The 17,269-nt window shown below is 41.6% G+C and overlaps 1 protein-coding gene and 1 long non-coding RNA gene across 8 annotated transcripts in view; one reads left to right on the forward strand and one right to left on the reverse strand.

Moving 5' to 3' along the window:
- CWC22 (CWC22 spliceosome associated protein) overlaps positions 1 to 2,319 on the reverse strand; it is a 63,953-nt gene extending 61,634 nt beyond the window's left edge. The window contains exon 1 of one of the 7 annotated variants that reach the window (XM_086361124.1): positions 2,042 to 2,319. The gene's annotated coding sequence lies outside the window, so the exon portion shown is untranslated. Of the gene's footprint in view, positions 1 to 1,580; positions 1,742 to 1,763; positions 1,984 to 2,041 lie in introns of those variants that run through there. The other 6 variants (XM_086361074.1, XM_086361115.1, XM_086361101.1 and 3 more) reach the window with 6 other exon arrangements.
- A 14,623-nt stretch (positions 2,320 to 16,942) lies between these two features.
- The window catches only part of LOC147378663 (uncharacterized), a 182,220-nt gene continuing 181,893 nt past the window's right edge, over positions 16,943 to 17,269 (forward strand). The window contains exon 1 of the long non-coding RNA XR_015148587.1: positions 16,943 to 17,030. This is a non-coding gene — a long non-coding RNA (uncharacterized LOC147378663). The remainder of the gene's footprint in view (positions 17,031 to 17,269) is intronic.

The raw sequence follows: 17,269 nt of genomic DNA on the forward strand, positions 1-17,269 counted from the left end.
CAATCCCAAAGAAAGGCAATGCCAAATAATGCTCAAACTACCACACAATTGCACTCATTTCACATGATAGCAAAATAATGCTCAAAATTCTCTAAGCCAGGTTTCAACAGTACATGAACTGAGAACTTCAAGATGTTCAAGCTGGATTAGAAAAGGTAGAGGAACCAGAGATCAAATTGCTGGATGATAGATAAAGCAAGAGAGTTCCAGATAAACATCTACTTCTGCTTTACTGACGATGCCAAAGCCTTTGACAGTGTGGATCACAACAAATTGGAAAATTCTTCGAGATGGGAATACCAGACCACCTTACCTGCCTCCTGAGTAATCTGTAGGCAGGTCAAGAAGCAAGTTAGAACCAGACATGGAACAACAGACTGGTTCCAAATTGGGAAAGGAGTATCTCAAGGCTATATACTGTCACTCTGATTATTCAACTTATATGCAGAGTGCATCATGCTAAATGCAGGGCTGGATGAAACACAGCTGAAATCAAGACTGCTGGGAGAAATATCAATAACCTCAGATATGCAGATGACACCACCCTCATGGCAGAAAGTGAAGAACTAAAGAGCCTCTTGATGAAAGTGAAATAGTGAAAAAGTTGGCTTAAAACTCAACGTTTAAAAACCAGATCATGGCATCCAGTCCCATCACTTCATGGCAAATAGATGGTAGAACAAAGGAACTACTGACACATTTTATTTTGGGGGGCTCCAAAATGACTGCAGCTGGTGACCGCAGCCATGAACTTAAAAGATGCTTGCTTCTTAGAAAAAAAGCTATGAAAAACCTAGACTGCATATTTAAAGCAGAGACATTACTTTGGTGACAAAGGTCAGTCTAGTCAAAGCTATGGTTTTTCTAGTAGTCATGTATGGATGTGAGAACTGGACCATTAAGAAAGCTGAGTGCCAAAGAATTGATGTTTCTGAACTGTGGTGTTGGAGAAGACTTTTGAGAATCCCTTGGACAGCAGAGAGATCCAACCAGTCAATCCTAAAGGAAATCAGTCCTGAATATTCATTGGTAGGACTGACCTTGAAGCTGAAACTCTAATATTTTGGCCACCTGATGCGAAGACAGGACTCAATGTAAAAGACCCTAATGCTGGGAAAGATTGAAATCAGGAGAAGGGAACGAGAGGACGAGATGGTTGGATGGCATCACTGACTCAATGGACACCAGTCTGAACAAACTCCGGGAGATGGTGAAGGACAGGGCAGCCTGGTGTGCTGCAGTCCATCGGGTCGCAAAGAGTAGGACACGACGGAACGACTGAAAAACAATTTATGTAGGGATAAAGGATAACAGAGGAAGAACACACGTAATAATGAACGAACAGTCCTCAGAACTACGTGGTAAATGATGAAAAAGAAACGACTCATGATATTTTGAAGAAGCAGTCACAAAAATACTTCGCCGGAAAGAGGAATTAGAGGAGAACTTCCACAGCTTTTTAATAAGCCAGGGTTTATTAATCTCACACCTATGGTTCGGGGCCCAGGCACTAAGAAAGGGGCCTGCGGCCCCGAACCAAGGACTCGAGAGGCTCCAAGTGATCCGCGCCCAAAACACACCTCACACGAAAGGAAAGGGTACCCGCGCTGGTGCTGGATTTCACAGTAAAAGCCAACGCGGAGAGTGAGTTCCAGGAACCTCCCCTGTCCCCGCAGGCACTCTCCATCCCACCGCGCAGTCTCCATCCCACCGCGCAGTCCCCATCCCACTCGCTGGGGTTCTTCCGCCCGACCGACACTCACAGTCCAACCTCGCGGGCCACCGCGCGGCGGGAGACCCAAGCGCACCCGAAAACCGCCCACGGCCGTACCAGCGAGCCCGCACCTACTCCTGGGCCCCCTTCATTTCCCACCCGGCCTGGCAACCTGGAACCCCAACTCCAACTCGCTGCCTGCAGCGAGTCTACGGACTTCGGTAATTACCTGGAGCTCCACCGCGCCGCCATTACACCGGAAGCACGTCACTTCCCTTTCCCGGGCCCCGCAGTAGGAAGAAGGCGGAACGTGAAATACATACTAACCTGAGGCTAAACTGACTCTGATGCGTTATTGTATTAACTTATTTTAAACATTGTTTTGTAATACCAGATTCAGAGCCGTCGATCCGGCCACACTTTTCCCTTCCCAAGACAGCGACAAAAGAAACACAAACTACAAAACCCATAATCCACCGCCAATGCAGGCGGAAATGAGGCGCTCAGTTGTAGGCTGAGAAGGCAGCAATGCACGACGGGAATTATAGTTCTTCTGGATAAGGAGCATAGAGTTCGCTCTGGGAGCTCACGGGCCACCTAGTTCTGTCTTAAGATTTTTTAAAGTTTACTGTAAACTTAATTCTCTGCAGTTGACAAAAAAGGAGACCTTAGTGTAGCCACTTTTCTGTGAAAATCTTAAGGAAACAAGACACCTTTTTAGACTTTTTACAATAGTTAAACCAAGAACCAAAACAAAAATGTTACCAACTGTAACAAATGTTAAGTGCCTACCAGGTTACAAGATTGCAAGCCTAAGTCAATAGGAAAATATTGGACCACCAACGGAGTGAAGTAATGAGGAAGAAATTAACTTTGCAGATAAGATGATGCCTCTATTTTAGGTAAAGGTACCAACCAGCTGGCGAGACACAGGAGAAAATTTTCGGACTGACTTGGAAATAGAAGTCTGAGGTGATCAGTAGAAGCATTTTCTTAATCTTGACTTTTCAAAAGTTACAAAACATAAATGTTAAACTACTTGTTACTGTTTTGGAAACTTCAGTTCAGTCAGTCCTGTCCGACTCTTTTTGACCCCAAGGACTGCGGCTCGCCAGGCCTCTCTGTCCACCTCCAACTCCTGGAGTTTACTCAAACTCATGTCCATTGAGTCGGTGATGCCATCCAACCATCTTATCCTCTGTCGTCCCCTTCTCCTCCCACCTTCAGTTTTTCCCAACATCAGGGTCTTTTCCAATGAGTCAGTTCTTCGCATCAGAGGGCCAAAGTATTGGAGTTTCAGCTTCAATATCAGTCTTTCCAATGAACACTCAGGGCTGATTTCCTTTAGGATGGACTGGTTGGATCTCCTTGCAGTCCAAGGGACTCTCAAGAGTCTTCTCCAACACCACACTTCAATTCTTTGGCGCTCAGCTCTTTTTATAGTCCAACTCTTATACCCATATATGACTATTGGAAAAACCATAGCCTTGACTAGACGACATCTGCTTTTTAATATGCTGTCTAGGTTGGTCATAACTTTCCTTCCAAGGAGTAAGTATCTTATAATTTCATGGCTGCAATCACCATCTGCAGTGACTTTAGAGCCACCAAAAATAAAGTCAACCACTGTTTCCACTGTTTCCCCATCTAATTGCCATGAAGTGATGGGACTGGATGTCATGATCTTAGTTTTCTAAATGTTGAGATTTAAGCCAACTTTTTCACTCTCCTCTTTCACTTTCATTAAGAGGCTTTTGAGTTCCTCTTCACTTTCTGCCATAAGGGTGGTGTCATCTGCATATCTGAGGTTACTGATATTTCTCCCGGCAATCTTGATTCCAGCTTGTGCTTCTTCCAGCCCAGCGTTTCTCATGATGTACTCTGCATAGAAGTCAAATAAGCAGGGTAACAATATACAGCCTTGACGTACTCCTTTTCCTATTTGGAACCAGTCTGTTGTTCCATGTCCAGTTCTAACTGTTGCTTCCTGACCTGCATACAGATTTCTCAAGAGGCAGGTCAGGTGGTCTGGTATTCCCATCTCTTTCAGGATTTTCCACAGTTTATTGTGATCTACACAGCCAAAGGCTTTGGCATAGTCAATAAAGCAGAAATAGATGTTTTTCTGGAATTCTTTTGCTTTTTCAATGATCCAGTGGATGCTGGCAATTTGATCTCTGGTTCCTCTGCCTTTTCTAAAACCAGCTTGAATATCTGGAAGTTCACAATTCACGTATTGCTGAAGCCTGCCTTGGAGATTTTTGAGCATTACTTTACTAGCGTGTGAGATGAGGGGAATTGTGCAGTAGTTTGAGCGTTCTTTGGCATTGCCTTTCTTAGGGATTGGAATGAAAACTGACCTTTTCCAGTCCTGTGGCCACTGCTGAGTTTTCCAAAATCTGCTGATGTATTGAGTGAATCACTTTCACAGCATCATTTTTGGGGATTTGAAATAGCTCAACTGGAATTCCATCACCTCCACTAGCTTTGTTCGTAGTGATGCTTTCTAAGGCCCATTGACTTCACATTCCAGGACATCTGGCTCTAGGTGAGTAATCACACCATCATGATTATCTGGGTCGTGAAGATCTTTTTTGTACAGTTCTTCTGTGTATTCTTGCCACCTCTTCTTAATATCTTCTGCTTCTGTTAGGCCCGTACCATTTCTGTCCTTTATTGAGCCCATCTTTGCATAAAATCTTCCCTTGATATCTCTAATTTTCTTGAAGAGATCTCTAGTCTTTCGCATTCTATTATTTTCCTCTATTTCTTTGCACTGATCACTGAAGAAGGCTTTCTTATCTCTCCTTGCTATTCTTTGGAACTCTGCATTCAAATGGATATAGCTTTCCTTTTCTCCTTTGCTTTTCACTTCTCTTCTTTTCACAGCTATTTGTAAGGCCTCCTCAGACAGCCATTTTGCTTTTTTACATTTTTTTTTTTTTGAGGGGGGAGGCGGGGGGGAAACTTACCTTTCTTAAAACAACTGTATCTTAAAAAAACAAACAAACAAACAAAAAACTGTATCTTAAGTTCCTCAACCATGTATAAGCCAAGCCTGGTTTCTCCAAGACTGAACTATTATAATTTTAAAGTTCTGGTACTCCTCAAGCCTTTCTAGAAATACAAAAGTAAAATGATTATGGATGAAGACACAGGAGCAGAATAGCTTATGTTTAAATCACAAATCAATTGATATACTCATGGATGATTGCCCTTAGGCAGGTTAATTCGCACTGTGGGACCATTTCCTGATCAGTTAGATTGGAATGAAAATAGTCCCCACCCCCTAGAATAGTTTTAAGGATAGTATTAATTGATACCTTTGATGCATTTGTGATAATTCCTACTATATAATAGTATTGTCTATCCTTTTTTATATTTAAGATATTCGGCATAGTTTAAGGTACATTTTCGCAAAGGTACATTTTGATGTCTTAAAATATTTAAGTGGATAGATTTCAGTTCTACTAATATGTGGTATAGGAGATGAATGGTAAACATTTGTATCCATATCTGAAAAAAGCACAATACCACCCCTACAATTATTGATCGAAATAGGAAAGAACCAAGGGGAGCTGAATGGAACTGGGAAAGACTAGGTTTATCATTTGTGTCCTCAAGGAAGCAAACAGTGATAGAATTAAGAATGTAAAAAAAAAAAAAAAAAAGGTAAAAGGAGAAAACTATCAATAGATGGGATAGAGGTAAGTCAGAGCAAAGATGAAGAGTCCTTCCTTGGAATAAAAATGGCAAGGCCTTTGCAGCACAGTCTTGCTTAGTCTTTGGCTGGAGTCTCCCCAAGAAGCCTGTGACCTCAACTCAAAATCTGAGGCTGTCATTCAGCCACATTTTTTGTAAACAGGCAAAAGGCCTTTTATTGAAGAGATATCTGAGCAGCACATTTCTGCATTTGTCACATTCTACCCCTTGCATGTAGATTCACTCTCCATACACGTTCACAGAACTGTTTTCTTCCTGAACAGAAACTTCAAAGACAGAAATTTGTGGGACAAACTACAGTTTCCATCTTTGCAGTTGGTCTGTGCAGGAGCCACAACTGAACTCATTACTTAATTCTCTTCACTATTTATTCTAAATTTTCCTCTCTTTTATCTACCACCTCCGCTGGTCTCGATAATTAAATTGCTAACGTGAAAACCTTAAGTGCTGAGAAACTTGAGCCTCGGGTAACAATCCCTTTCTCAGGCAGATGTTGTTGTTCTTGTCCATTTACAGTCACTGTTGGGCAAAGTAGAGGTTCCCAAGTGGGTCACCTTGAAAAGTGAAAGTGAAGTCGCTCAGTCGTGTCACCTTGGTATCACACATATTCTTACTTGCCCCAGTTGAAGCCTACTTACTGCTGTTGATCAGAATTAGCTTCTTCTGCCAGGGTGTTGACTCTTCTTCCTGCCTACTTGTCCCTGAACTCAAAAAGGCCAAAGTTCCCAGACAGGAGATGAAGCTTAGTTCAGTGGGGCCTTTGCTCTGCCCCCTAGCAGGAAGACGCCACCTCTGGTGACTAGGACTTCTAATTCCACAAATTTAAAACTACAGAAATGGGAAACACTATGTCCATTAGTGGATAATTGGGAGGATGATAAACGGGGCTCTTCCTGTTTTAATCCATTGCTTTCTGGCCCCATGTATTGTTTCTTTTTGGGACCCTGAGCCATATCAAGGTCTACTGCATCCTGTGGGACAGCATCTCATCTTTCCAGACTATTGTCTCTTAGCAACTGCTTGAACTTCACTCTCAGCAGGCCATTCAGTGTTTTATTAGGCCACCAGCTTCTGGGACATGCAGCATGTGGTGCAACCAGTGGAGCTGTGGTCACAGGCACCCTCCTACACCAAATGTAATACTTCATCGGATGATGAATTGTGACTGGGTCTCCAGAATTTATGACATAGTATGTTCAGCAAGATATATTTCACTTTGTACCAGTAAGTATCTCAGTGAGGTTCCCCAATGGCTCAGTGGGTAAAGAATCTGCCTGCAATGAAGGAGACAACAGGAGATGCAAGAGTTGCAAAAAGTTGAACACGACTGAGTGACTAAGCACAGTGCAAGTGTCATGGTCAAGTACTCCCTCTTTAGCATAGCATCCCAGGACTTATTTTTCAAAGGTTGTACAACCTTGATCCAGAACCCCAGAAACCTGAACCATGATTTTCCTTCTAAGGTTCCTATAAACTTCATAGTGCATCTTTTCTGGAAACTGACAATTCTAATGCCATAGGATCTGCCAATTCCTTTAGTCAAATTTAGGCTACTTGCACTAGAACTCATAAGAACTCACTAGCCCTTTCTTGTGCCAAGTTGCACCAGGTATTATGGGCCAGGAATGTAGTCCGAGGTCTGGACTACCTTGTTTACAGAACCCAAAGCAGCCTCTTAGGTCTTGTGCTTTCTTCTTTATTGTAGGGGATGCAAGAGATGTTAGTTTGTGTTTTACTTTGAAAAGGATGTTCTAGCACTTCTCAGAATACTGCACTCTTAAAACCTCTAATAAGTAAGAGGTTTAAGCAAATAAATAAGGACAAGGCCCTGATTCTTCATAGGGTTCATTTCCTACTCTCTATAGCACAAACCTCCAGCACACTAGCCACCTCTCGCTCAGTCTGTTATATCAGCATTATTTCATTGTTATAATGGATCTTAAGGACCTTATCCAGAATCTCCAGATGACCTAGATCTCTTTGGACTGTATATGAAAAAGGAGAGTTAATAGGGCTAGACTGTCAATACACGCGATTGTCAGTTTATTTCATGTGGACATTAATAATTAGCTATTTCATATGGACAATTATTTCTAGTTGTCTTTCTTGATCAAGGTAGAAAAGAAAGCCTTCTCCAAATCAGTGGCCACATACCGTGTGAAAGTGGAAGTCTCTCAACTGTGTCTCTGTTCGAGCCTATGGACTATAAAGTCCATGGAGTTCTCCAGGCCAGAAAACTGGAGTGGGTAGCCTTTCCCTTCTCCAGGGGATCCTCCCAACCCAGAGATCGAACCCAGGTCTCCTGCATTGTGGGCGAATTCTTCACCAGCTGAGCCACAAGGGAAGCCCACATACCCTGTGAAGTCTACCTAATTATCCTGCTTTAGCAGTACTACTATGCTTGGCATGGCAGTTGCAACTGGGGCTGCTACTTGGTTGAACTTATGGTAGTCTACAGTTATTTTGCTAGTTCATCTGTTTTCTGAAGGTGCCAGATTGTCAAGTGAAATGGAGATGTGATGGAAGCTATTATGCCTGTATCTTTTATTTTATTTTATTTTATTTTTAAACTTTACAATATTGTATTGGTTTTGCCAAATATCAAAATGAATCCACCACAGGTATACATGTGTTCCCCATCCTGAACCCTCCTCCTTCTTCCCTCCCCATACCATCCCTCTGGGTCGTCCCAGTGCACCAGCCCCAAGCATCCAGTATCGTGCATCGAACCTGGACTGGCAACTCGTTTCATATATGATATTATACGTATTTCAATCTATGCCTGTGTCTTTTATTGCCACCATACCCTAGCATTGTGATTTATTGTTTTAGATTTACTCTCTTGGACAGAAGAGGCAGTTTTGAAGACTTATACTTGACTTTTCCCAAATATGATAGCTCTTACTCCACAGGTCAAGAACAATATATGAAAATTACTCCAAAGTATATAATTGGGGTTGAAGAGACATGATGTTGCTTCAAATCTTCAGGTATCAGTGTTAACTCTCACTTGTATCTAATAGTCCTCAAAATATATGGGTATTCCCTTTACCTGTGTACAGTTATTCAAATAAGTGCAAGTGAGTCCCTTTGAGAAAAGGAGGTCAAAGGAGTCTCTACAATATATACCTGATATGGTGTTGCAGGGTGCTTCTTCATGAGACCCAGCTAAGTCTTCCACCAGTGATTTGAAAACTGGTACAGGTACAGGAACTTGGCAAGAAAGTGTGACTGTTTATTGGGACAACCACCCTCAGCCTCCTGCTCATCCATTCCTTCTTTTAATCATGTGTGCGATCAACACTCGCATTGGCTGCCCAAATATTTTGCCCCTCGTGGTGGTGGTTTTGTTGCTAAATTGTGTCTGACTGTTTTGACCGCCTGGACTGTAGCCCACCAGGGTCCTCTATCCATGAGATTTCCCAAGCAAGAATACTGGACTGGGTTTCCATTTCCTTCTCTAGGGGATCTTCCCAACCCAGAAATTGAACCTGCCATCTCAAACCCATGTCTCCTGCATTGCAGCCAGATTCTTTACCACTGAGTCACCAGGGAAGCCCATATTTTGCCCTTACTATAACCATATTCTATTAACCATATTCACAATTCCCTCTTGGCTGCTTTCTTTACATTCTTGTCACTATAATTATGACTTCCTAGCTTCTGAGGGTTAAGTGTTGCTCATCCTCTATTGCTTCAGGGCCCCGTTATCCTCACTGCTACTAATTAACCAAGTTCCATGGAAGGCTCTCCTATAGGCAACCCTGCACTGTAAATAGAAGTCAGCTTCGGATGTCTTTCTTTGTAATGCTGGTGTCTCTCTTACTAGCACAGTCCTGTTGGCCTTTCAGAATGACGTGTCCTCTGGGTCCTTCTGTGCAAAATGATTTTCTGGTAGGTTTTCTGGCCTCACATAATATATTCACTCCAGCATTTCCACTTCCCTGAGTTTTTTATGTCTTTTCTCCAGAGTCAGCTCCGGCAGGTCAGGCATTTCCTTTTCTCTCCATGAGCCATTACTTTCTCCAGCTGTCTGGGAGTCATCCTAGCCGCACATTTGCTTCACCCATTCAGAATAGAGTGTGTAATTCTGTATTTCAAGAGGATGTCCCAAAGTCCACAAACTCTCCCCATCTAGTATTATATCCCAGTGCTCTCTACCAGTGAAAAGTTTTAGCTCTCACACTGCCATATTGTGCCAAGTACTAATTGTTTCCCATATACCACCTGGAATGGCCTCTTTTTTTTTTTTTTTTTTTTTTTGCCAATCAGGAAGTGAGAGGTCTGGTTTCAAAATCTCAACTTACCACTTGCTTTTTTGGGTCCTTCCTGCTACTAATGTGCCAGTTGGGTCCTCTAAGAAGTGGAAAGGAGAATAAAAGGGGTGTTGGGGGAGTAACACCTGTGAAAAGAAAGAGCAGGAAAAAAGACTGAACAGAAGAGTCAACAGATCACAATACAGATCTGACAAAGTCTCTGAAAGCCCAACAGTAAGATCCAAAGTGAAGATTAGCTCTTAGAAGAGTGTTGCATTGGGTGAAAGTCTAGGCCTTTATAGCACATTTTGCTTGGTCATTGGCTGAGACCACCCAAAGAAGGGCATGACGTGAGCTCAAAAGCTGAGGCCAAACCCGAAGGAGTTAATAGCTAGAGGCTATTTTGTTTGGTGTGTTCTGTATTTCTGTATTTCTTAATTAGCTCACCGCTATTGTAAAAACTGGGGCTTCCCAGGTGGCTTGGTGGTAAAGAATCTGCCTACCAAAACAGGAGATGCAGGAGACACAGGTTTGATCTCTGGGTCAGGAAGACCCCCTGGAGGAGGAAATGGAAACCTATTCCAGTATTCTTGCTTAAAAAACCCCTTGGACAGAGGGGCCTGGTGGGCTACAGTCCAGGGGTTGCAGAGTTGGACACACCTGAGCAACTGAGCACAGCACTGTAAGTACTGCATTGGAAGAACTGACAGATCGGAAGAGGGCTCATCCTTCCCTGGGTTAAGTTCATACAAGAATTTCAGAGATTGTAAGGAAAAACCTGGAAATTTGTCATTGCCCTCACATCCATAATAGATTCATGGGAAACATTGACTAAACTCATATGAAATATCTAATAGAGAATTTTCTCTCTCTTTCGTTTTGATGTTATTGGTACTATAGTGAATTCAGTCTCATTATTAAACAAGTTTCTGCTTCTCTCTGAAGTTTGCCTGAAACTCTGTTTTAGACAACAGGCTAGTGATTATGTCATTAACAAATAGTAATCTCAGTGAAAAGCATTGCACTAAGTAGTCTGAACTACGGGTATTTCAAAGGAGAGTCTTGGGCACACTCTTCCAAGGTAAAATGGCTTAGGAAACTTTTGGACTGTACCAGTGTACCAAGTCAGGATTCCCAGGACTCTTTTCTGTCCAAAAGCAGACATATTTCATCAAAGCTAACTACTTGATCCAAGGCCCAACAAAATATGAGTTATTTCAGAAGACTTAATAAATTATTGAGGGAAATATTAATTTAGTAATTAATTCACAATATTTTGGCATTATTTTAGCATTTTATTTTTTGTAGATATATGAAAGAGCCATTTCCTTTTCTTCTGAAACCATTTCAAATCTTCAGTATAGTAAACTCTGCCTTTGGGATTTGATTCCTACTGATACATAAGCATTGAGAAAGAGATATTTTTACTGAGGCTCCTTACTTTCAATTTTTCTTTTTTTTTTCAGTAAGAGTATTTCCTCCTTTTTACCTGAGTATAATTGGGCAAGTCAGCTGTGCAACCATGTCATACTTGAAGTGTTACGTTTGAGAATAATTCTCATTTAATTGTGAGTCGGGGTTTACTTTACCAGGTTAAAGTTACCAGGGTTAACTTTAAAAGCAGTGAAGGCCAACCAGCTGAGTAATAAACATTGCCATGGAGACCAGAGGACCTGGGAACACTGTACTGATCTGAGGACCTTTGCTAGTCCCTTTTTCGGTAAAGCCCAGATGCCATCTTGGAGAGGAGGGTTGGGAAGGGATAGATCTAGCATGTTAAAAAAGTAAGTAAAAAGTTTTAGTCACTCAGTCACGTCCAACTGTTTGTGACTACATGGATTGTAGTCCTCTGGGCTCCTCTGTCCATGGGATTCTCCAGGCAAGAATACTGAAATGGGTTGCCATGCCCTCCTCCAGGGGATCTTCCTGACCCAGGGATCAAACTCTGGTCCCCTGCATTGCAGGCAAATCCTTTACTGTCTGAGTCACCAGGGAAGGTTTACCTAAGTACCTGAGCATACTTAGGTTGCTTTTTTTTTTTTTTTAGGGGAGTGGGAAGTACTAACCTTCAAGAGGGTGTTTAGAACTATGTAAGGGCAGTGAGGGTTGTCATCATGCTAATGAAAGCTACTGGCATTTTATGGAGGTGGAGGTGAGGAGGGGCAGGGGTGCTAAATGTCTGTAGAGCTCTAGGAAGCACTATCTCCTTAGCACACCACTTGAATCATCATGAGAAACACAGAAATGGGGGTGTTTAAATCCATCTGTTTGGGTTTACAGAAGTGTCTTAATAGTTTTTGGGGTTTTTTTTGTTGTTGTTTCCCCACACAACCCAGTGGGGAGGACCCTTGAGGAAGGTAAGATTAGTTTAAATCAAATAAAGAATTACTTTTTCTTCCCCTAACCAGTCTGTAATGTGATTGGTCCTGTTACAGCTATCCTTAAAAACAGTTAATCTAAATGCAAAGTAATTATAGCAATATTTTGAAAAGCTAGGAGTACAGATTCTTGGCAGGAACAAAAGAGATTCTTTAATTGATTTTCTTTAAGATATGTTTTTGTCCAGAATGCCTGATTCTCAGATGATCCTGTTAGTCACACTGGAAAGCCAAAGCTTTGACCGACTGTTGTGTGACTCAATTCATATCATATTTTGAACATTTAAAAAAGCTGCCTGTGCTTATGTAACCCACATGTAATAACTTAAAAGTGCTCTTGGAACTATTTCTGACAGTTTCTATGAAAACATTTTAATTGGGGTGGCCAACAGCTTTTAACTGCCATTGGGGATGTTTTGATACGGGAAGTGGGGAGGAACAGAAACCCACTGAAGAAGAGGGTTTGCCCAAGAGGGTTTGCCCACCCCCTCCACCTGTGTTTTTTTTTCCTGACGATGTTTCCAGAAAGCTGTCCTTTTCAGACAAATATTCAAGTTTCCAGAAGTTACATAGTGGCTTTTTCTGTAAAGGAAAGCAGAGGCAGGAGAAAACCATTTACAGGAGAAAGTGGAGATGAAAAGAAAAATGGGGTCTAATAGCAAAGAAAAGCAAAAAAGAAGCACAGAAGCACTAAAAAAACGGAAAGTAGAGAACACAGAGAATAAATGAAATGGTAACAAGAGCAGGTATTTCTGAGTCATAATCCAACAGGAGGGATGGATAATGACCTAGTGGTACAAGCGAGCAGACAGGAACTTTAGTGCAAGAGAAGGAGATGGTCTGTGCTGTCTTCTGGAACCTCAGCACTACCTGGGCCATTGGGAAGCAGGAGGGAGAGTGCTGAGCTTGGTTGCAAATGCTGGCCTTTGAGAGGAGAGGCTGAGGGAATGGTCCCAAGTACCAGGGAGCAGTAGAACACACTGGCTGGACCACGATGCCCAGAGCCAGCCTGTCTCAGTTTAAATTTACCACATATATAATTTGTCACATAACAAATACTCTAAAGCCAATGCTTAAAACTGCATTTATTATCTCACATTTTCTGGGAGTCAGGACTCAAGTCCAGCTTAGCCTTGTCCCAGGGTTCAGGGTCCCTTACAAGGCTGCAGTCAAGGTGCTAGCTGGGGCTGCAGTCATCTCAGAGCCCACTGAGAGAAGATGCACTTCCACGATTCCTCACATGGCTGTTGGCAGCCTCAGGTCCTTGCTGCCCATTATGGAGACATTAGTTCCTTGCCACTGATGTGGGCCTCTCCACTGAGCAGCTCACAGTATGACTGTTGGCTTCCATCAGGGTGAACAATTGAGAAAGCATCAGAGAAGGCACAGTCTAATCTTGAAGGTGACATCTCATCATCTTGTCTATCGCTTTTGTTAAAATCAAGTCACTAGGATATGGAATGATGGTGTGAAGACCAGAAGGTCATCTGAGAAGCTTGTTTATCATACCCACTAAGTAACCCAGTCTGCCTTCACATTCCTTCACTCTAAAATGAAGATGAATAATAGCATTTACAACATTAAACAATAAAATAAAGACTTTTTTTGGTACATGTTGTTTGAGGACAAACTAAAATAATCTATGTAAAATGCCAAACAAGGTGCCTTACACACTTACTTTTGAAATAGTGACCATTTTTTTTCCTCCCAGGGAATTTCCCTTTCTTTTCTCCCATACAAGAGAAAGTTTCCTTTGCTTATTCTTCAGGAGAGATATATGGCTGAATGGGAAGTTGAAGGCCTGCTGGTCTTCCCAGTTTGGTTTCCAAAAGCCTAGAACCTCTTGGAACAGAAAGTTTAGGAATGGATATCAAATAAATGGGGAAATCACTAGGGAAAGAGCAGGTCCTGGGAAGGAATAGTGGATCCAGTGCTGAGCTTTTCCCTTCTTCATTCAGGCACCACATATTAGAAATATCTTTGTTTTCTATTTCTTTTGAATAAGCAATTTGATGAGAATTAAAGACATTTGAGTAAGCAATTCAGTGAAGGAAAATGACCAGACTACATTATGCAGAGGGAAGATCTCTACAGTCTTATTGAACCCTGGAGCTTGTGTTCTGTAATCCTTGGATTAAGTAAAATGATAGGATCTTGAAAAAGCAATAAAGGGGATTTCACCTCCTAGAGTTTAGGTTTAGATTTAGTTAGTATTTAATATCATTTGGTAGTATTTTAGAAATTGTGTATCTGAAATCAGCAAATTAGTTAACATTGTCTTTGAATACTATTAGGATTCTATCATACGATCAAAGCTGTGCTAAGAAAATTTCTGACTGGATGGCTTAAAAGTCAATGATCAACATATTGAGACATTTAGGGATAAAAAGAAATGAAGGACATTTCTCATATTTATGTGTTTGATCAGTAAATAGGAAATATTACCAAGCACAGGTCATAATAAGAAGTATATGAGGAATATGAAGTTTATGAAATATGTTCTCTACTTTCAAACTTTCTATCTAGTTAAGAGCTTTTGTCAAAGCTGATTTTTTAAAATCTAAGTAAGAGCGTCTGCAAACAGCCTTACATACAGTGTCTTTTATCAGGTTTCCCATCTGACTTCCGAAAATCTCCAGGGAACAGGTCATTGATCCACAAACCTGTCACAAGAGACAGGATATTATAGTGCTTAAAGTGACTGGCCCTGAAGCAAAAGTGACTGCCAGGATTTGTACCTTGGCTCTGCCACTTAGTAGCTGTTTGATCTTGATCAAGTTACTTAAGAATCTCTGTATCTCAGTTTTCCTACCCATAAAGCAGTGATAATATGACTCATGTCATATGGTTATCATGAAAACAAAAAGAGATAATCCACAAAAATACTTAGAACATGTTAGTTCAGGTGTGTCTGGCTCAATAAACATGAGCATATTTTTACTATTAATAGCTGATTGTTGATTATGTTTTTCTTTTAAATAACTGCTTCAGGATTTTCTGCTCACCGGCTATTGTCATCTTACAAGCACTTCATCTAGCTGCTATTTTTTTCCCCTTCTAGTTATGCCCCAAAGACATTAGGCATGGCTCCTAATCTTTAATTGCTCAAAGCACAGCTGTGGCATTTTGTAAAACTTTACTAATGCATACATGAATAGCATTATCTAAAGGAAAACCTAAGACAAAACATTAGGTGCCGTTTCTCCTGGAATCCATTAGTCATGCCCTTCCAAAGGGGCTCCATGGCAGGTCAGTTCTGTCCTTTACTCTGACTTGATATCATGATCTGAGGCTTGACTCATATTCTCCAGGTGGATATCCCCTCCCCCCGTCCTTCTTCTCAGGGTCCAGAGCCCACACCCCACTTTATCTCTGCTGCGTCGCTTCAGTTGTGTCCGATCGTGTCCGACTCTTAGCGATTCTGTGGACTGTAGCCTACCAGGCTCCTCCATCCATGGGATTTTCCAGGCAACAGTACTGGAGTGGGGTGCCATTGCTTTATCTCTAGCTGTCTCAAAAGAAAGCAAAAACCAGCTACACCATCATAATCTGTTCAGAGAGAACGCATGCCCACAAAAAAAAATAAAATAAAATAGAGTTGATCCTTCTCGTTGTCTTGAGTATGTCCCTTCTCATTTTCTCCTTTGCTTTGTAAAACTCGAAGTCTATAAAAATGCATGTAACCGAAGACCTGCCTTTTCCCAAATACAAATTTTCTGCCACCCCTAGAACAAAAGGCACAAATTTCAATATGATTTCACCTACACCAAACTTCATCCAAAAAAAACCTGTTTAGAATCCCACAATTCCCGAATTAATGTTTTCAGGAAAGGGAAAAATATTGAATCAAAATGATAAGTTGTTAGGGTGGGCAATTGTAGCTCATTTCTGCTGGAGACCCTTTAGTAAACTGTATACAGTGTTGTCCAACAGAAATGTAATGCAAACCACATATGTAATTTTAAATTTTCTAATAAGTAAAGTTTTAAAAATTAAGTAAAATTAATTTCGATGTTATATTTTACTTAGCAAAATATGCCCAAAATATTATAATTATAATTATATAAGCAATAAATACATTAATGAGATAATGTATCTTTTTTTCATACTATGATTTTGAAGTCCAGTGCATATTTTACATGTGAGTTGCATATCTGTTTGGAACAGCTACTTTCAAGTGGTCAAGTTACCTTTGCTAGTAATCATATTGGACTGCATGGAGAACATACCTCAGAATTGCCCCTAACAGGACAGTGGCCCTTCATGCTCTTGCAGCCAGAGAAAGTGTTCAGGTAAAGAATTCTATGCTGAAGAACCATTAGGGCAACTGTCCATCAAGCTGCAGGTGACCTCTGCAGAGGCTACGGGAGAATCAAACCCAGGTCTCACACATTGCAGGCGGATTCTTTACTGTCTGAGCCGCCAGGGAAGTCCAAGGATACTGGAGTAGGTAGCCTATCCTTCTGCAGGGGAATTCCTAACCCAGGAATTGAACTGGGGTCTCCTGCATTGCAGGTGGATTCTGTACCAGCTGAGCTGCCAGGGAAGACCACAGTGCTGACCACAACCACCTAAAGCAGTAGCTGGTACCATTCCATTCCCGAGCTAAAAAAAAATGACCAACTAGTTATGAAATTAGGGTATTGTACTAGGAAAATTACTAATGTTCCTTTTTTCTCTTCAAAAGAGATTCTTCTCTTGTGAATATGAAATTATGTCTCATTTGTTTTTTTCCCCCTATACCTTCCATTGATATTTCCTCCATTGCAAGCCTGCAGTTATTAATAGATAGAGACCACTCTTGCCTCAGGGAAGATTTGTGATACGTCTGAAAATAGAAACGACTTACTCCCAGCCTTCCCTGGCTTTTGTCTTCTGAAGTCAGGCACCTCTGGAGGGGGGTATATTGTAGTGGAAGGGAAGAAAGACTCATTTGGTGAGAGAGACTAACAGAGCTGGGTAAGTCTACAAGTAGGGGGAACTTGGACCTCATTCAATGGTAGTACCTTAGCATGGGGTGAGGGGCGGTAAAATGGAAAAAAATGACTACCCAAGGTGGTGGGACCCCAGAAAAAGTTTAGCTGAAATTTCTTTGACCTGAAGCCTGGCATGGAAGTGGTGGTCATTGTAAGTCATGCACCAATGGGCATCTTGGCGGTGATCAGTGTGGACCAAAGATTTGATGGGGCCTCCCTGGA

This window comes from Bos grunniens, chromosome 2, assembly GCF_055505025.1.
Source record: "Bos grunniens cultivar Pamir isolate PY7600 chromosome 2, Bosgru_T2T1.0, whole genome shotgun sequence".
NCBI lineage: Eukaryota > Metazoa > Chordata > Mammalia > Artiodactyla > Bovidae > Bos > Bos grunniens.